The sequence below is a fragment of the Pelodiscus sinensis genome, chromosome 2 (assembly GCF_049634645.1).
Source record: "Pelodiscus sinensis isolate JC-2024 chromosome 2, ASM4963464v1, whole genome shotgun sequence".
In the NCBI taxonomy this organism is placed as follows: domain Eukaryota; kingdom Metazoa; phylum Chordata; order Testudines; family Trionychidae; genus Pelodiscus; species Pelodiscus sinensis.
Window position 1 is genome coordinate 11801006 of NC_134712.1, and position 20980 is coordinate 11821985.

Sequence of the window (20980 nt, forward strand, 5' to 3'; positions counted from 1 at the left end):
GAATAAGGGAAAGTAAAAATAAGGGATCCTCCGGAGAAGGGCTTATTTTCCAGAAAATCACGTCTAGACTGGCGCTTTTCTCCGGCATAACCCCGAGCCGGAAAAAAGCGGCAGCCATGTAAATGCAAATGCCGCGGGGGATATTTAAATCCCCCGTGGGTTTGCAATTCCGAAGTGTCTCATTAGCATCCCTTTTCCGGAAAGGGATGCCAATGTAGACACAGCCATAGATGGTATCATGAGCTTTCGTGGGCACAGCCCACTTCTTCAGATGACCGAAGGTTTGAGTGTAGGATGTGCAGACCCAAAATAAATAGGGAGAGAAGAGAAGGAAAAAAAGGAGCGGGGGCAGGGAACAAGGAGCAGAGAGTATGGAAATATGAAAGGGAAAAACAAGAAGGCAGAACTGGCAATCAGTAAGCACCTGAATATTGGATAGTTTAAACAAAGCAGATAAGGATCAAAGGCAATAGATAAGAAGCGTACTAATGCAGGAATCTACACAAAGAGCTGTTTGCACCTTCATTGAATGCTAGGTTGATAATGTCCCAACCATCCCTCAGGTTGATAATGTGGCCTCAGTTGTAATGAGGGATGGTTGGGACATTATCAACCTAGCATTCAATGAAGGTGCAAACAGCTCTTTGTGTAGATTCCTGCATTAGTACCCTTCCTATCTATTGCCTTTGATCTTTATCTGCTTTGTTTTAACTATCCAATCTTCAGGTGCTTTCTGATTGCCACTTCTGCCTTCCTGTTTTTCCCTTTGATATTTCTATACCCTCTACTCCTTGTTTCCTGCCCCCCTCTTTTTTTCCTTCCCTCTTCTCCCTTCTCCCCTATTTATTTTGGGTCTGCATATCCTAAACTCAAAACTCCGGTCATCTGAAGAAGTGAGCTGTGCCCACAAAAGCTCATGATACCGTCTACATGTTTTGTTAGTCTATAAAGTGCTGACAGACCATGTGTTGTTTTTTAAGTTTATCCTGTACAGACTAACTCAGCTTCTCCCTGAAGCTTCTGAACTTTAAAGGCTTTTCTTCACTTTAAATTAACATTGAGTCAAAACAAGGCCTTGAGATGTGTCAATCTACAGAACATAGGGAGAAGTCATATCCAATATCATGTCAGCTGGTCACAGGCAAACACTAGTCCCATAGGGTATGCCAGGACATGGCTTGTCCTGCTCACACTTCCTGCAAAGTCATGGACAGCATCATGTTGGTGAACACGATTCCTCAAGCTCATGTTCTAACTCAGCGCCCCTTTCTAATAAAATAAAGTTCTTAGGTGATTTTTTGAGATACAAACCAGAGTCCTAGTTTTCCAAGGTCCACCCACCACAGCATGATTGTGACTCCAAGTTCACATGTCTTGAGGTTCTAGAAACATGAACTGAAGTCTAGCTTTCCTAGGGGCAGGAGCAATCTCTAAAAATAAGAACATTTAAAACATGAATTCAAGGCAACTTAGCTAGGAACTGTAAAAGCGTAAGTGTCAGACCTTAGAGTTGGTGCTGAGCCAGGGATGAATTTGGCCCAATTTAACTTAGGCCCCAATTCAGGCATCATCACTAGTGAGGAGAGCGTTTTAGTATGTGCTTAATTTAAATTGGGGCTTAAATCCCATTGGAATCAAGCACTTGTCTAAACCCTTTCCTGAATCAAGGCTTACTGTAAGTTTGAATTGTCTCAGCCTGAATACTAAATCAAAATGCATGGTCACTTTTGAAAGAAAACTGTACTTCTGTTAGCTCTCATCAATATCTTCAAACTGTGTCTCTACTGAGGTCTCTCTGCTATGATGTATTAGTCAGAATTGGAAAAAGGTGGATGAAAAACTGCCTCCCCAGTGCTTTTGTGGCTTTGAAATTCTAGTTTATTTTTCCCCTTTTTCTCATACTTTGTGATAATCATTATCATCGCTTTCCTGCCTCTTGCTTGCAGAATGGCACCATTAATAGCTGAACAAGTTTTCTGCCACCTATTATTCCTCTGCTCTCTTTAAGGAACAACTTTGATTTAAAAATTCAAAGTGACGCCCTCCATCTGTGGCTCTATGGAGCTCACGGCTATAAACATGGAGATTCCACTTTGCTTTCCCACCCTAATCTTGACAAAATACAGCTTATTTAGGTCATGCTAGCATTTATGCCACTTTTTTCTTGTTGGGAATGCATATTGAAAATGATTCTGTGTTCCAATACATTCACTGTAGCATACTGTGTAAAGACACATAGAATACTACCCCAATTACGGCCTATCGATGTACATTTTTATAAGGTTGTCCATCACTTTATCTGTGCATCTTCAATATCTTCCAAAAATCTCTGCCTGTTGCAGCTCTGCTGTCAGGAGCAAACTTATATTGGTGGTGGATCTTTTTTTTCTAAATAAATATGTGTCAGGCTGCTAATGTGTTTGACAGGGTTACCATTGAAAAGAAACATCAAATCTGTTAGTTCCACATTTAGTTTTGAATGCAAATAGGGTGTCAGTCATTTTTATTACATTTGGCAAGGGTTCAGCAGTCTTGGACCAGCGTCTGGCTCAGCCTGTGGTTCTGAGTCTTCCCCATTTATAAACAGTCCTATTTCTCCCAGTATTATTTAGTATTAGAGAAGCACCTATAGGCCCCAATGAGTTCAGGGTCCATTCTGTTAGACTCTGTACTGGTGGTTTTCTGCCAGTGGCCCTCAGGTCACTTCTGGCCCAATCAGCACAGAGCTGCAGCCGAAGTGACATCCTTAGATCTATACAGGTGCACAGGTGGATGCAGGCCACAAACTTATGGGCCACACATGCAGCCTATGATGGTAAATAGGGTGAGAACCACTGATTACTGCTCTTTGCCAATGCACAGTAAGAGTCACACCTTGACCCCAAAAAGTTTATAGTCTACATAGACAAGACACAACATGGAAAGCAAAATAGTTGTATGGGGTCATCATCATGGATGGAGAAATGAATGCTAGCAGTAGCTAGAGCCAATCCCATTCACAGCTTTCTGACTATAAGGGCAACTATACTTTGATGCAGAGCTACAACATATAGTCATGCATTCACAGTAACCTGTTAGAGAACAGACCAGCTGCTGCATTCTTGTCCAGCAGTAGCTTTCGCTGGGTGCCAGATTTCATTCCTCAGCATACCAGAGAGGTGAATCACTGCACCAGTAAATTATGTTGCAAACTTTTATGTTCAGTGGACTTGTTGTCCTGTGGTCCCGCTGACAGTTCCTTTTCCTCCAGCTTCAGGGGGTAGCCGAGTTAGTCTGTAACAGGAAAAACTTAAAAAACAACAAATAGTCTGGTGGCACTTTAAAGACTCACAAAACATGTAGATGGTATCATGAGCTTTCATGGGTACAGCCCACTTCTTCAGATGTTGGATGTCCAGAACCAAAAACCTCTTGTATTTGCTGGGGTAAACCTTTCTTAGGAATCATTACCATTATGCCGAAAGGTGTCCTGCCCTGATAGATTGGAATTAGTCCTTGAACGAAAGTAGCAATAATATTAACAACTTGGCAACCGCGAGTGTTTCAGGAACTATCACATCTAACTTGGCACACTTCTAGTTTGAAAAATGCCTCCTTGCAATTAACTAACAGGAATCCAAGAGCCTCCAGAAGGCAAGTTTTATGAGCCGATGCTTTCCTCTGGGATGGCATCATTCGAGCCAAATAACTGCCAACTGGCATATTCGCTCTTGAACTCTTTCAACTCCGCTTCCACCGAACTGGTTGTCTGTCTGTCAATCTGGAAATGCCTGTGGAAAGGGATGCCCGTATATCCACTCCTTTAAGATTTACTTTTTTTGCTTTTTAATTCTTTTTTTCTTCAGTGAAAATCAAATTTAACATTGATGTTGCCATCTTTGAAACTGAAATTCTCTGTCTGCTTAACAGAAACATTCCCTGCAGTGCAAGATTGCTCCCTTCCCCCCATGAATGCACCTCATCTCTTGTCTAAAAGGACTCAGGGCCTGAGGCAAAACCTGTTGAATTCAGCTGAAAGACTCCCCTTGACTCATGAATGCTTGAAACAGGCCTTGGGAGGACGTCAGCCTCCATGCCCATTCATTAAATGCTACGTCTCCTTGCTCAGCCTGCTGTCAAACATAACCACAGTGGAGACAGGGATTTTTTCTCCATCTGGGCTCTCCAGTTTCATATTTAAGTCATCACAGTGCTGTGTCACTGAGAGGGATCAGAAATTGGAAGCCAGAAAGAGGTAGAAGCACTTTAGAGACTACTAGACTGTGCTCTTAGCTCCTGAGAAAGTTCTAGAGTTTTCTGAAAGAAATTCAGCACAGCACTGAAAAACCGAACACAGTGGGATGCTGGTCTATTACTAGGACTCCTAGGTTACACTAGTACAAATAATAAGTAATAAGCTGCAGCAAGTGCTGCAACCTGCCCTTCTGATCCAGCAGGATGCACTGTGGGATGGCTCTTTGAAAGCATTGTTGTTTAGGTAGTTGTGAGAGTCAGGGACAGGACTGCAGTGATCCTGACCTAGGTGATTCCTCCCCACAAAAATATTGAAATGCTGACACAAGTGTAGCCACCGTGACATTAACAGTGTGTCTCTAATTTTCTCCCTGACCTAGAAAAAGAACAAGAGGATTCATGTGACTGATGTAAAAAATTAATATGCCCCTTCTTTCCTTTGGCATTATTCAGGGCTGCTTCAGATTCAAACTGTGTGAGCTGTAGGAACAGAGAGATACATTTTCCCATAAATAACCAGTACCAATAAGATAATTAGTAGTAAAGCTTATATTGTATCAATGTCACAGTTACATATTATATGCTGGCAATTGCATCATATTTTTTTAGGGTGCAGGTCGACACTTCATTAAACCACTTTCTTTCCTGCAAACCTAGGAAGTATAAGGTATCATTGCATCATAAATTTTTAATATACCCTGTTTGAAAGCAGAATGATTTCCTGACTGACTTACTCAACTATTACCTCGACAAAATAGAAGTAAAGTTCTTTCTTGTTATGCAACCTTACCTTGATCTGATTACCATGCACAAAATCACATTGGCAAGTGCCTCTCTGTGAGGAAACCTGGGAAACTGCTATAGTAAACAAAGGAAAACTAAACACAATTATTGGATTTCAACAGCAAAATGTATCTGTAAAATCCACAACACCTGGTCCTACATGTCACACAATTAATTTCCCTTTAATTTATGCAGGAACTCATTACAGGGCTAAGCAGGGACTAGTAAATAGAACAGAATTAGGTAATTCCCTTGAGTATTGATTCTACTTTATCAAAGAACTCTGTGTCTGAACCAGTGCATTAACATTAAAGTGGGTTTCACAATTACTAGGGCAGCCGAGATAAGAAAAAGCAGGAAAGGGAGGGGGTAAGAAGAGAATATATTTTTTTAAATTGGAGAGCACAACTATATTTTCTAAATATCAAATGTGAAAGTTAGAGGACCTAATTGTCTCTTACCTTGTACACTCACTGATACTGCTTTAAAGGGAACACGAGGGAACGCATCTGGAGTACTGCACCCACTTCTGGGGCTGCCATTACAGACAGGATGTGGACGTATTGGAGAGAGTCCAACAGAGGGCAATAAAAATGAATAGGGGTCTGGAGCACATAAATAAAGAGAAGAGGCTGAGGGATTTGGGCTTATTTAGTCTACAGAAGAGAAGAATGAGGGGGGGATTTAGCAGCCTTCAACTATCTGAGGGGGGTTTCCAAAGAGCATGGAAGGAAGCTGTTCTCAGTGGTGAGATGACAGAATGGGGAGCAATGGTCTCAAGTTACAGTGGGGGAGGTCTAGGTTGGATATTAGGAAAAACTATTTCACTAGGAGGGTGGTGAAGCACTGGAATGGGTCACCTGGGAGGAGAGGGGTTGGAATCTTCGTCCCTAGAGGTTTTAAAGTCCTGGCTTGACAAAGCCCTGGCTGGGATGATTTAGTTGGGATTGGCCTTGCTTTGAGCAGGGGGTTGGACTCAGTGACCTCCTGAGGTCACTTCCAGACTTAGAATTCTATGGTTCAAGTGCTAGCAGAGTAGCACTCAGGATGCACTGGTGATTGTACAAGGCAGTGGAGAAAGATAAGAATACTTCCCTGAGAGGGGTCCATTTGGTTCCAGCCCTTGCTGCTGTGAATATTTATTTCATATGAAGTGGAAAAGGTTCAATAGGAAAGACTGAGAGACCCACCCTTGGATAAGCAATAGGTGAATAAAGAAAGGTTTGTGTCCCTAGTATGGAGCAGGGACTTTGAACTTTGGTATCCCACATCCTGAGTACCAGAATCATGAAACCGAAAGAAATGTTTTATTCATGACTTCCAAAACATTTCCTTTTTTTTTTTACTTTGACCAAAACGATCTGCCAAAATAGACATACAATGGTGATGTGTTTTAGTCAATGCAAGTCTATTTTTTATCCCCAAAAAAGAGTTTCATCTGAAATATTTTGCCCAACTGTATTTAAAAGGTTCCTCTCTTGGTTCTTCACCAAAAGGAAAGGTAATATCCAAATCCATTTGTGTGACTTGTATCGCCTATGTTAAGACATATATAAAATAACAATATTGAGAAACAAGGCAATACTGTTCTATCATGCACTTTATTATGTGCTGATATCCACAAAATAGGAGTGCAGATTAGCAGCAGACAAAACATTTTCAGTGCATGCAAAGCTCAGATGAAAGCACCAGTAGGACAGGAAACTACTAAAAAGGATCATTTGGTACATACTGTGGAGTGCATTCAAATTAACGATGGGTAAACCCCCTGAGTTTTGATTTGGCTTCACCACCAAGAATTCAGCTGCTAATCTGAATTTTTATTACTGCTGTGGGCATAGGTAGGTTTTAAGGACAAATTAACTGACAATTAAATTAATAATTTACATTAAGAAACCACCAGCACTCTGCAGGGGAGGAGGAACGAGTCTGCAAATTACTCCTTATGTGCAGTTAATTCAGATGCACAGCAAGGTCTGGCAGAGGTCTCAAGTTTTCCTCATTCTGCAGCATGGTCTGACAATGGCATGTGAGAACTGGGATCAGGACAAGGTTGGATGTGTGATACACCAGCTGATGTCATGGAGAGGAGCGGCAGGTTGACATCAGCAGCACTGCACATGGGGGCTGTCTCCATCTGTAACGTTTACAGTAAATATTCCCCCAAAATGTATTCTTTAGTCAAGGAATGAGCCTACGGTAAAAAATTGTGGCCTGGAACAAATGGGTGGGAGATGTCCATGTTATTAACAATGTCTATTGATCTGGCAATCAATTAATTCAAAGAAAAAAACACTAATGAAGACAAGCCCCAAGCGAACAAAACACCTTTCCCAAGTCTGCCAACCCAAAATGAGGCTTATTTATTATTGGTGTTATCATAGACTGTAGGAGCCCAAGTCATGGATCATGGCCTGAGCGAGGAGGGTGCTGTAAAACAGAACAAAAAGCAAAACAGTCCTTGCCGCTGTGCTGGCAGTTCAAGAGACGTGCGGACAGCACGGCTGTGTCTACACTGGGCCACTTATTCCAGAAAATCAGCCGCTTTTCCGGAATAAGCTGCGAGCTGTCTACACTGGCCCTTGAATTTCCGGAAAAGCAACGATGCTCTACTGTACAAAATCAGCCGCTATTCCAGAAAAACTATTCTGCGCCCACTCGGGCATAAGTCCTTATTCCAGAACACTGTTCCGGAAAAGGGCCAGTGTAGACAGCCCAGTAGTCTTTTCCAGAAAAAAGCCCTGATCGCGAAAATGGCAATCAGGGCTCTTTTCTGGAAAAGCGCGTCTAGATTGGCCACAGATGCTTTTCCAGAAAAAGGGCTATTCCGGAAAAGCAGCCTGCCAATGTAGATGCTCCTTTTCCGGAAAAACTGAAAACGGAATAGTATTCCGTTTTAAGCATTTCCGGAAATTCATGCCAGTGTAGACACAGCCCACATGTTCAGATATCTATGCTCCATGTCAGCTGTTCAGCGTCCAGTGTGTCCTTGGAGTTGGTGTTTGGCAGAGGAGGTGTTAGAGCAGCAGTCAAGCCGACTTCACTCTCCTTTACTGAATGACTAGCAAAAGCAGTATTACATGTTATGAAAACTCCCTTCTGTCTCTCTTCCGCTGTTTGCTGCTCTCTCTTTACAAGAGCTCTCTGAGACCTTCTCATCAGGCCTTAGACTGTCAGACATAGCTTAGGGGTGAGGTTCTCAATGCTCTTTAAGCGGGGGGGGGGAAAGGTCTCAGAGGGGTCGTCGTGTTTGTTTATAACTTTTAAAACTAATATTACTGTGGCACCTTAGAGACTAGCAAAAATATATAAGATCATAAGCTGTCCAGTAAGTGGCAGCTTGTGCCAATTTACCTATGTTCCCATCCCCAACAGTAATACAGACTTGTGTGGCTAAATACTTGCAGTGCTTTGGCCCTTTCCCTGAGGACCAGAGAGGAATACATTTCAGAACATACCGGGCTCGGCTAGCATACGTCCTCCTCCCACTCACTTCCTTCTCAAGGCCTGTTTTATCCCCCTCAGCTGATGGCACCTTGTTTAATCAGCCCTCCTAGCCTGATGAGCTAGTAGCTGCATATCCACAGTCAGCCTTCTCCAGGAGAGCTGATGGGGCTGGAAGCAATCAGAAGGCTGACTGGTTTGTTTGCTCCCAGCACATTGTCACCTACGTGCCCACCTGTCCACCACTGAGGTACCTTGTCTCTCAGGGTATGTCTACACTACCCCGCTAGTTCGAACTAGCGGGGTAATGTAGGCATACCGCACTTGCAAATGAAGCCCGGGATTTGAATTTCCTGGGCTTCATTTGCATAAGCGGGGCGCCGCCATTTTAGTAACGGTAGTTCGAACTAGGAAGCCTAGTTCTAACTACCTAGTTCGTGCTGCGTGTAGCCGTGCGGCACGGGGTTCGAATGAGCGGGGATTTAAAAATGGCGGCGCCCCACTTATGCAAATGAAGCCAGGGAAATTCAAATCCCGGGCTTCATTTGCAATTGCGGTATGCCTACATTACCCTCCTATTTCGAAATAGGAGGGTAGTATAGACATACCCTCACTCCCTCTCGTACCTAGATATGGCTGCTCTCAGGAGACCTTGCTCCAGAATGACGGAGTCCACATTTCATCCGCACTTTGAGTCCCGTATCTCACGTTAGCCAATGGGTAGCCCAATCCATTAACCTCTGGACAGACACCTTTGGCCACCTTTGACCAGCCCCTCTTGCAGTTTGAAACTTCTGCCACTACTTTTCTGTAGACAGGTCAATGCAGTGTAATATGGCCCGCTGGTCATCACAGTCTCTGCATTGTTCATTGCTCTGGACCATGTAGCCGTCGGAGCCTCCCCCAAACTAGGGGGCTAACTGGAGGCTCCACATTCCTCTGTCCCAGCTGGCTTCTGTCGCTACTAGCAATGCAGCAGGATCATCTGTTGACACATTTTATCCAGGCAGACCCTCTGGATTTGAATGCTGTTCCCCAAACCCAGACTCATCAGTTTCTGAAGCAGCTGATGCTGCACTTACATTTGTTGCCTGATCAATTTCTGCGGGCTATTCTTTAGCACCATGTGCCATGCCAGTAGGGATTGTCTCTCCTTTGGGCATGGTGTTGGAAGGACTGCATCATCTGTTGCAGTTCTCTTTGCTGCTTCGCCAGCCACTGTCGGGTCTGCTCCATCATCTGGATGCCAAATCCTCATTATCAGCTTCCCCGTCTGTCTCTTGATCACCATGACTGGGGAAGTCAAAGCCCTGCACCATGTTTCCAGCATTTTGGCCTTTTCCCACCAGGTCAGAGGAGTCTCTCTTCCCTGAGATCTCAGGATGCAGTGAGCTAGCTGATCAAAAAAACTGTAAATACTTTGCTTCATGCAGGGAATGTAAGAAATTCACACAACTTGCCACCTACTGAATATGGGGACATCTGCATTTAAATTCTCTAGCTAGCTTCTATCCATACTCCGTCAATCAATAATGCTGAATCTGAAAGGAGGAGTTTAAAACATTATGAGCCATAACCAGATCCAAACACTATCGACCCTTTATACCCCCTCATCGGATGGTCCATGTCTAATATCAGTTGCACTGGTGTTTAGACGGAGTAAACATTTTGACTTAGACTCTATAAAACAAATTAAATACAATAGTATAATGAACATTATAATGTTACTTTGCAGTGTAACAGTTGTGTTCTTGTGACTTGACCTGATCCTGGGTCTTGGAAGGCTTGAGTTCTAGCTGCAACCCTGGGCAAGCCTTGGGAAAGTCATGCCACTTATATGTGCCTCAGTTTCCCCATTTGTAAAATGAGGATAATGATAGTGAAGTGCTTTGAAATCTACTGAGGAAAGTGCTATAGTAAAGCTTGGTATTATTTATTTGTTTGTTTATTTGACTCCTCCCAGAAAGTGGGAACCACATGGACATTTAAAGATGTTTTTTAAAATACCAAACTATTCCATACTTCACAGGACATTAAGGTCCATTTCAAATGTCAGATCCCAACCTATGTTATCTGAGGACGATTGCCCTACCCTTAACCTGAATATCCAGTACCCTTGTGCAAAAGAACAAGAAACTCAACAGAACTAATTGTGTACAGGTGAAATAGGATGAAAGATCTGGTGGAGCGTGTTGTGCCCTACCTGAACACTGGTTGCTGCATGGAGACAAATGACTATGCTATCTAGTCCTTCAGTAGAGAGGAGCACTAATGATACACATCTCAATGGATGGCATATTCCAGGGAGAAAAGCCTAGGGGTGAATTCAGTCTAATAACAGAGCAAGCAGAGAAGAATGTTTCCCTAGCACCAGGTGTTCTGGGAAGTCTGGCACTAAATCATCTTCAATGGCACTCTTTTTAACACGATAGCACTGGAATTATGAGTTTTGTTAATGGCCCAAAGAGTTTCACACTGATCCTTTCCAGGTTGTTACATTAATCAACTGAAAGCATTAAAAAGAAAAAAAATGTGTTTCTTTACGTCACTAGTATTTCTTTTCCTTTAAGTTAATCGCACTCTCTTCCCCTCACCCTGTTCAAACTCCAGCTCATTGGATAGGAAGCCATCGTATTTAGATCATTATAACTTTCTGATCAAATACATAGTAGTACTCTTTTCCATTCAAAATTACCAGTCTTTTGCCTCTGCCAGTTTGTGCCAGTGTAACTTTAAAACTTGATTAAACCAAACCACAGCTATTTTGGGGTACATTTAGCCATTATTAATCAAAAGCAGAACATTATAGCACTAGAAATAATGGTTAGAGCTTTTATAGGCAAAGCTACATTGCTGCCATTGCAGATTTACTAATTGAAATTAAAAAAGTAAATAAATAGCAACTTTGGTTCTAAGTACTCCCAACATGTAAGTTTTATTATTTTAATAACTAAAATTACTTATAATGCTTAGCTAAATAAAAATAATAAATAATTTATTAACATTTAAATAATTAGTAACCCAGCAGGGGTTACTGTGGTAACCCACTAGGGGTTAATATAAGTTATATTTGACAAAAAATTGCTATAAAATTAAATAAAAATAAATACTTTGGAGTAGTGCAAGGAAGCTTTTCTTTGAGCAAGGATCTAAGAACATAAACTCCCCATCAGCTGAACAAAAGGAGAGCCCCTGAAAGGCCAGCTGGTAATCACTCAAAACTGTAGTAAGATGAGAGCCTGAAACATCTCAAACTATAAATTTTAGGGTGTGCTAAACCAATTTCTATAGCATATATTTGTAGGTACATGCTGAACCTCTCTAGTCCAGCACCCTCGGGAACTGGACCGGTTCTGAACAAGAGAATTTTGCAGACCAAATATAGTTTTGCAGGTCAATATTGTCTAGCAGCATTACCAATATTCCCACTGCTTACTGGGCTCTTAGAAGAAATTTGGGGATAAATTAGAGCTAAAAAAAAAAAAGCACAGAATGCTAAGAGCCAAGATTAGTGTAAACAAACTTTATGGGAACACAGGAATCTTGGCCACAGCCATGAAAAGGGGACATCTAGCTAACTAAAATCATTCCTGATGACGGATGTTTCCAGACCAGACTGTTCTGGACTAGAGAAGTTCAACCTGTATTTAAAACCTAATAAAAAAAGTAATATGAGGTTAAAACTCTCTAGTTCGTAAGAAGTATTTAGCAGAGCTGTCCCTCCATTAATTTATTTCTGACACTGTCTAATATAAAGAGAGTTAAGTGGCTACTGTTGTGGGTTAAAAAAAAAAACCTGGGTAACACATCAGTTGAGCCAGCCAGGAATGGCAGAGAGATTGGTACAAATGGTTTGCGGACATAGAGGAAGATGGTGCAGGGCAGTAACCTGTGATTTCCATGTACCATCCTCAGTTAGTTTGTAAATATGTTCTGTTACTGGGACTCAGGACTCAGGCTGATAACCTGGTGGAGTAAAAAAATGCCCCATAAGGCCAGGAAACATCTGGAAAGAGGGACATGATTTTGGGCAACATGTTGACAGATTTTGTACAAAAATATGGTAATGAAGCTTGAAGCCATCACTGGCTCTGGAGCATTCCTGTATTTCTGTAAGGAAATGGTAGAAATTAACTGTTTAATTTAATGTATTTATTTGTCAAAAATAAACAAAAAAAATTACAAATAAAATTAACAATTACTCTATTCTCCAAGCAAACTTAAACACCATTCAGGCAGCACAGAGTGGCACTGCAAAAGCAAATGTGTAACTACTAAAAATGGAAAAAGCTAAAAGAAAAAGTTTCTAAATAAAAAGAGCAGTCAAAAAACAAACAAACAAACAAACCTGAGGCAGCAGTTTAAGCCTTATCAAAGAAAGCCCAGAATAAACCCCAAGCAAATCACAGGGAATATAAGAGACAAAGTTGTTGTGGGGTTTTTTGTTTTTGTTTTTGAACCAAGTTGGGAGAGCAGAAGAAAATAGTGGCAGCAATTAGTCAGGAGATGGGAGAAGTATCAAAAGATTCGTATCCTTCTTATTATAATTATAAAAATGATGATAATCCCCAGGAATTGCCTTTTCTCTTGGGCCCTTCATGGCAGTTCCCCTATCGTCTCTTGCTTGAAACACTGGAAGAGGTATGGAAGCCCCCACTCTGAGCCTCCATAATAAACACCACAGTTAAAAAAAAATTGGTTCCCAAGGCGGTAACCAAGAAGGGGAAGAATGTGTAAAGGTCAGACCCTTCTCCATTGACCGGGTCAAAGCTGCAGTAGGAATGTGCTACCATTGTTTTATGTCACCAAGGAACCTAGTGTGTTATCCTTTATTGCTGGACAATTCAAGGTCATTGTGTTACTGGTAGGGAGCAAAAGTAGTACATTACATTTCAGAAGGGCTGGGAGGAAACGGGTGTGAGGAGGGGCACACCATTCGATGAGAGATGATGATGAGCCAAGAATATAAACTTAAACAATGTGTGTTTCTATAAATAGGTGAAGGTTCTTATTTTTAACTAACCAGGTGATCTGTCTCCTGTAGAACTGTATTAAAAACTACGTTGAGTTTGGCTGCATGGGAAAACAAAGCCAGATGCTCATTGTTAGTAATAAAGGGTGATCCTGGTTGCTATTAAAATTATCTAGTGACACAAGCCTTCCTTTCAAGTGTATTATACTTCCAAAACAATGTATTCTTCTGATTTAGACCAGCCTCATCAAACATGCTGGGGTACAGAGATGTGCACTTTGCTTGAAATGTGCCTAGACACAACTGGCAGGGGAAGTAACGGCCTAATTACAACTGGTTTGGAGTAGTGCTCTGAATGAGTGCAGCATGTTAGTCTGATAGCCAGCTGGCCTAGTGGTCAGGTAGTGCTCCTTAGTTCTTTCCAGCCTGATGGATCTGGAAGGGGCCCTGGCCAAATTATAAGCAGCAGGTCTCAACACCCTCCCAAAAGTTTCTTCCACTTCCCTGGGAGTTCTGTCATGGGACAGGTGTATGGCAGGGTGACTCAGACCCTCCAAATCCACTGGGCTCTGACCCAGGGCCCGGAGAGGGCTTACAGCATCCATATCACTCACTGGTCCACCCCAAATTATACTCCTCCTGGAACTGCTTCTTACGAGGCCAGGGACCTTCTTCTTTGGGTCTGGTCACAGACTCAGGAGTATCCACTTAGTCTGTCAATGCACCAGTGTCCCATTCTTTACAATCCCTTGTGGACTTCCCAAAGGAGAGGAGTGGGGAATCGGGATCACAGCTTCCAGAGTAGCCTTAGGAAAGCTCTCCCCTCACAGGTCCAGGCCTTGCTTCCTGGTGCTAGCGTGCTTCTCCCATGCCCCTAGCCTACCAGTGTCCCTCTAAACTACCTTTCCATAGCAGCTTCTGATGGGGGCAGTATTCATAGACCCACGCTGCTCTATGCTTTGTTCTGGGTTAGTGTGGAGGGTGTAAACAATGAGGCAACAAAGAAAACAATGGCTGGCTGTGGTGTGGAAATGGTGTCGGAGATCGCTCCATGCTGCACTGCTTTCACTGATGGTAAGACCTTGCAAGCTTTGAATGTTGGCACGTGAATGAATTTCAACTGGACTCTAGCTCCGCACTTTCGGTCCTACAGTTGCGTTATTGCAAATATGTGACTGTCGCCTCCTGGCATGAAATACTGGGGGAATATGGAAGGATAATTCAGTTTCTTTACAGAGCGCCTTGGGGAGAGTGTGCTGAAAAATATTCATTCTATCCAGTATAGTTATGAGTCACTCAGTAACCTGGTAGGCTGACCATTATTGCTGAACAGTTCCAAATCAATGTGCTGCTGGTACGGAGCAAAACTAGTACAACATTACATTTCAAAAGGGATGGGGAGGAAATGGAGAGGGGGGAATTGTGATATATGACCCAGCAGTTGATGAGGGATGATGATGATGAACCAAGAAGATAATGGGTATTGGATTTTTTGGGTCTCTTCAGCGATCCTATGATCAAAGAGACAACACACTGAGTTGGCACAATTACAGGCAGGATGGGTGGTTAAACGGTGAATAAAATGTGTGTGGGGTGTTGCTAGATGCTAGCTTTGTGTCAGCTGGAAAGGAAAAATGTATGAGGGAATCACATTTCATTTCTCATTACAGACAACTTGAATTATGTTTTTTAAATGATCCAAAATAGCAAAGTATCTGAACAAAGAAAGATTCCAGGGCACCTATGTTAAAAGACTCCTATTAGACCCAGGAGAAACCCTGATCAAACTCCACAAGATAACGTAACATGAAAATCACATAGATAATAACTTCAGAGACGTATGAAATTTCAGTCAAGGGAATTCACAGGGTACTAATGTTAGAGCCCCTGGTATTTTACATCCTGTTCAACAAAATAATAGACCCCGTGAATTTACTGTGTGGTGATTTAATTCCTTAGAAACATATTTGATACCAACAAAATTTCAAATTATGTTAAGGAGGTAGCAGATCATCAAACACACACGAAGAAGATGGAGATTTCAATGTTGTGTTAGAACTCCAATTGTAATATGCTGAGACTTCCTTACTTTTTTGAATTGTATGTTGTCCTCAGTAGCAAGATCTCAATCCTTTTACAGTAATCTCTCACCGTTTCATAGCACTTTGCAACTCAATAGATTTTTTTTAAGCTTTTCATCATCATGTATGGTAGCAAAGGCACAGTCACCTAAGAATTCAGAGCTCTCACTGTACTGCACTCTGTGACCAACTGGGACTTCATGATAACAGATACCAATGAGGCATTTCAAGACAAGAGTTATGGGCACAGTACAGGAACATGAATGAAATAATATTAAATAGCACAGAGAGGACTCAAATCCGAAAGCACAGAGCCCTAGCACTTGTAGGAATAGTTAATGGAAGTTATCACTGTAGGACACATGATATGCCATGGATGCACAGCTGAGTTTTTCTGATACCTGAACCATGTTTTTGACCACTTGCGACCCTTCCAGACTGTGGGTAACTATTGTTTGGGAATGCTATATAACCTATTGTGTTTTATGGGCTTGTTACTAAATAAAGCAGGGGCTTTGAGTAAAAGCATTCTTGTGAGTGCTGGAGAGTAATAAAGTGAAGACTTTAAGGAAAAGCACTTCATTTTGTGTGGTATGTGCCAACCACATAGCAGATGGAGGTGCTGCATCTCTTGGTTTATTTCCTGATACCGCCCCGCAGAAATTAGTTACCAACAGCTTTGGGTTTAGGGAGCTCTGGGTAACACTGTCAGCTTTTTGCAAGTTCTAGGCAGCAATTTTACATTTGCCAGCAATATACAGGCTAGAGAATTGTCATTTTGATCATTGTTCATTTTCACCTCAGTAGCACAGAAACTCTTGGCCATTTCAGTTACAAAAACAATTGATCTGGTTCTTGCAGGTTGTTGGCTTCAGAGTAAACACCCTCGTGATGCTGAATGTACTGACCCTAGAGGGCTGTTCAGATAGTCTGCAATAGCAGAAGCCATCCTCTTCAAGCCATAAGTTTGAACAAAGAGATCTATATGAAGTGCACTGGCAAGAAAGCAGTGAAAATTAAGTTGAGAGCAATAAGTTCTGGTCTCAGACCACCCCGATGGGATACTCCATTGTACTTTCCCCCAAGGCCAGATGAGCACTGCACAGTTCAGGGGTGATCAGAAAGCAAATTTTCAATGCTTGGGTCCATGCTGGCTGTCGGCATCTTACCATCATGGCAGGAAATGGTCCCACCAAAACGAAGGCCACTGCTGCACCTGCAGATAATTTTTCCAGCAACTGATGTCCATTTTTGATGACTCTCTGACAAGTGATGTCATCAGGGTCCTGGGAGACATCCGTGTTAAGCTAGGAAAGCATAACGATACCTGGGCAAGTATGCTTAGAAAGTTTGGTCTCGGGAAGATAAAAAGGAATAGGCAGTGACTGCTGGAATTTGCAACAGCCAATTAGATAGTGATTGCTGACTTCCTCTTCAATCCCCTGAATATTCACAGACCTGCTACAAGCCAGGTGGTTTCACCAGGACTGTTACCGTTATTGACCATGTCCTCATTAGCATTTGTTTGCATTCTGCAGTCACAGATATTAGTATTTGATGATGTGCTGACCTTTGACACTGAGCTTCAGCTTCTGCTGACCAAAGTGCAACTCCAAATTAAAAACCCAACAGTTTATGGGGAAGATAATACTTGCTTGTCCAGTAAACAATTGGGATACATCAGCCAAACTCTTCAACATCAGTTGCATTGATGGGAAGATTATTACAAGACACTCAATTGCCTCTCTTCCACAGGTTCCCGTAGCACCAGCATCATCCTTCAACCGAGAAGAAATCCTCCTCAGGCCATATGTTGAAATCTGGGAAATCACCAAGGTTTGTTATTTTCTCTCTGAGTTATTTAGGACAGGTGACAATATTGTTGCAGACCATCTGACATGCTAATTCCATCCTGGAAGAAGGGTATTATTCCACCTCTGTTCAGAAGGTGGATAAAAGTAAATGTAGCAACTATAGATGTATTATGCTAGTGTTGGTCCCAGGGAAAGTTTTTGCTTCTTTGTTAAAGTCTTGGATCAACTACGGTATGTGCTTCATGGGAAAGTCTGAGATACTCAGTGCAAATGTAGGCCTGGGTGTTCCACTCTCATCGGATCGTCACCTGGAGACAGCTTTATGAAGATAGCTGAATTTACTAAGACGTATCCTGCACTTTTTGTAGACTTTGGCCATTCCCTTGATCCAGTGCATCAAGCAGTTTCAGGGTTCTGATTGTGTGTGTCTTGATATGCCTGGGAAGAGAGAGGCATTGATCGAAGAACTCCAGAATGGAGCAACGTGATAACAGCTGAGGCCAGGATAGATAGGCTCCTTTTTCCAGCATTAGGCTGAGACAGGCAAACAGATAACACTGAAAGTCCTACCTTGTGTGGGTTCTGTCCCACTAGAATCATAGAGCCCCATGGCTAGAAGGGACTGCGGTGGTGATCTAGCCTAACCCTCTGCCAAGATGCAGGACATGTTATGTCTAAACCAGGGGTTCTAAAACTGTGAGCTGGGATCTCACAGTGGGTCACAACTCTGTGGTCATGGGGTCACCAAGTCTGGCTTAGACTTGCTGAGGCCCAGGGTCTGAAGCCAACATGCGAGTTAAAAGCCAAAACTTGGGTTTCAACAGGGCTCAGGTTACAGGCCTCCCTTAGGCTTGGGTCATACTGCCACATGGGGCAGTGAGGCTTTGGTGGGCCTAGGCTTCATTCCCCTGTTCTAGGGTGGTGTCATAATTTTTGTTGTCAGAAGGGGGTCACAGTGCTTAACCAGCACGGATCAGAGCTGTTCCAACAGTGGTATAAGAGGGTATGTCTACACTACAGCACTAATTCGAACTAACTTAATTCAAATTAGTTAATTCGAACTAAGCTAATTCGAACCAGTGCATCTAGACCTAAAAACTAGTTTGAATTAGCGTTTTGCTAATTCGAACTAGCATGTCGACACTGAGTGGACCCTGAACCGAGGTTAAGGATGGCTGGAAGCAGTGCCGGCAGGGCATCAGATTAGGACTTAGAGCGTGGAGCTGCTGTCTCAGGCTAGCGGAGATCTGTGCTTAAAGGGACCCGACCCCCATCCCGGACAGACAGTTCTCAGGGGTTCCCTGCTCGCTTGTCTAACTCAATGAGGGACAGCAAAACAGTCCTGGCTTGCAGTGCCCTGAATGCCCACACTCGGCACATCACAGCACTTGGCCATCAGCCCGGTGTCAATAGAGGGGCTACAGGAGAACTTCCACCCCGAGGAGCCCACAGAGCCAGCCCAGTCCTCCCTATCAGGCTTGTACCCCATTCCTCCCTCACCTCCTTCCATTTACCCTTCCCTAGTCCCCCTTCCTGATGTACAAAATAAAGGACATGTGTGTTCAAAAATAGAAACTCTCTTTATTTAACAAAACTGGGGGGGGGGATAAAACTGTGGGGAGATGGGGGAAAGGAGGTGGGAAAGGTCAGGAGAGAGTGTGGGAGAGGGGAGGGGGGAGGCAAGGGAAAGGAGGGGGAGGGGAAAGTCAGGGATTGAAGTGGCGGTCTCGCCGGGCCAACCGCCTCCCAGCACGGCGAGGGAGGGGGCCTCGGCGTCCCCGGGGGGATGGGGTGGAGGGTGCGGAGGTTGAGGTGGGGGGTGTGGACATTGAGGAAGAGGGTGTGGGGGTTGAGGAGGAAGAGGTGGGAGGGGGGCAGGAGTGGGAGGAGGGACAGTAGTTGGGGGGGCAGCAGGCGCAGGACCAGCATGGGGCACCATGCTCTACAGCAGGACCTGCAGGTTTGAGTTCAGCCCTCGGAACTCAGCCAGCTGCTCCTGGCAGAGCTGCAGGTCTGCCCACATCCAGGCCTCCACTGTGCGGTGCACGGCTCGCAAGGACCCCAGGTGCTGGTCCCAGTACTCCTGCTCCGTGCTGGCGGTCTGGAGCAGGCCGCGGGTGCGGGAGCATGTCCCGGGCGGGGTGGTGCGCCCTGCACGAGCAGCTGGTGCAGCTGTAGAGAAAGAAGAGAAGTGGTCAGTTCTCCCTGGGGACGCAGAGGATGATGCCCAGTCCCCTCCCCCCCGCCACAATGTGAGGGCGACCATGTCCTGCACCGTCAGAGCCGCTGTGCTTGTACAGAGGCCATGGTCAGGATGTCTGGCTCTCCCCGGGACAGGGAGCTGCCGCAAGACCGCACCCATGTCCCTGTGCCATATATAGTGTGGCCGGGGCGGCAGAGGCGGGGGGGGGGGAGATGTCCCCTGGCTCCGTGTAGAGGGGACATGTGAAGGGAAACCATCCTGCTGGGTCCCACCCCGGGGTCGGGAGCATGTCAGGTCTCTTCACACATGCATGTGCCTATTGGGCCATGGCCCCTGGGTATCACGCAGCTGGAGCCACCTGCCCAAGAGTGGCATGGCACATGCTTGCATATGCACAGGAGTCTGCGTGCTCTGTGGAAGGCATGGCCCACGCACACGGTCTCTGGTCTCCCTCCCGCCTCCCCCAGCCCCGAACTACTTAATTCGAACTACTTACCCGGTACGGTCTCCCTGGACGACCCTGCTGGAACAGCTGGCGATGGCCCCTCCGGTGCGCCCGGGTCAGGGCCCTCCAGTCCCGGCTCGCTGTCCCCCGGGCTGGCACGGACCGCCCCACCCCCCAAGAGTCGGTCGAGGGTGGGGAAGTAGGGGCAGGTGGCAGCCCCTGCTGCGGCGCCGCCCCTGGTGGCCCTGGAGTATGCCTGATGCAGCTGCTTTACTTTCAGGCGCACCTGGGTGCGCCTGTGTCCCTTTCAGGCCATGGCAGCTGCTATGCGGCCGTAGACAGCCGCGTTCCTCCACCTTCTGCGGAGATCATGGAGGTTGGGGGCCTGACCCCAAACCTCAATGAGGTCCATGACCTCCGCACTAGACCAAGAGGGCGCGCACTGTCTATGGCCCCTGGATGGCCCCTGGGTGCTGGGGGACTGGGCAGGGGACGGCTCGCTGGCACTGGCTCCCTGGCTCATCGTGGGGCCACTGGGTCGAGGCAGAGACCGCTGGCAGGGCTGGCTGTGTCAAGTGCCGTCTGGCCAGAGTCTACCCCTTTAAGGGCCCGGGGCTGGGGGAGAGGAGAGGAGTTTTCCTGGTTGTGCCCAGAGTGGCCACCAGGGGAACCTGGGGAGGGCTAGCCTCCCACTAGTTCGAATTAAGGGGCTACACAGCCCTTAATTCGAACTAGTTAATTCGAACAAGGCGTTAGTCCTCATAGAATGAGGTTTACCTAGTTCGAATTAAGCACTCCGCTAGTTCAAATTAAGTTCGAACTAGCGGATCGCTAGTGTAGCGCCTATCAAAGTTAATTCGAACTAACGGCTGTTAGTTTGAATTAACTTTGTAGTGTAGACATACCCAGAAGGATTACTCTTCTGCACGTATGTTCTGCTTTAATTACTCTCATCCATGCGTCAAACGCCAAGTCTCCCTGGGTATGTCTACACTACAATGTTAG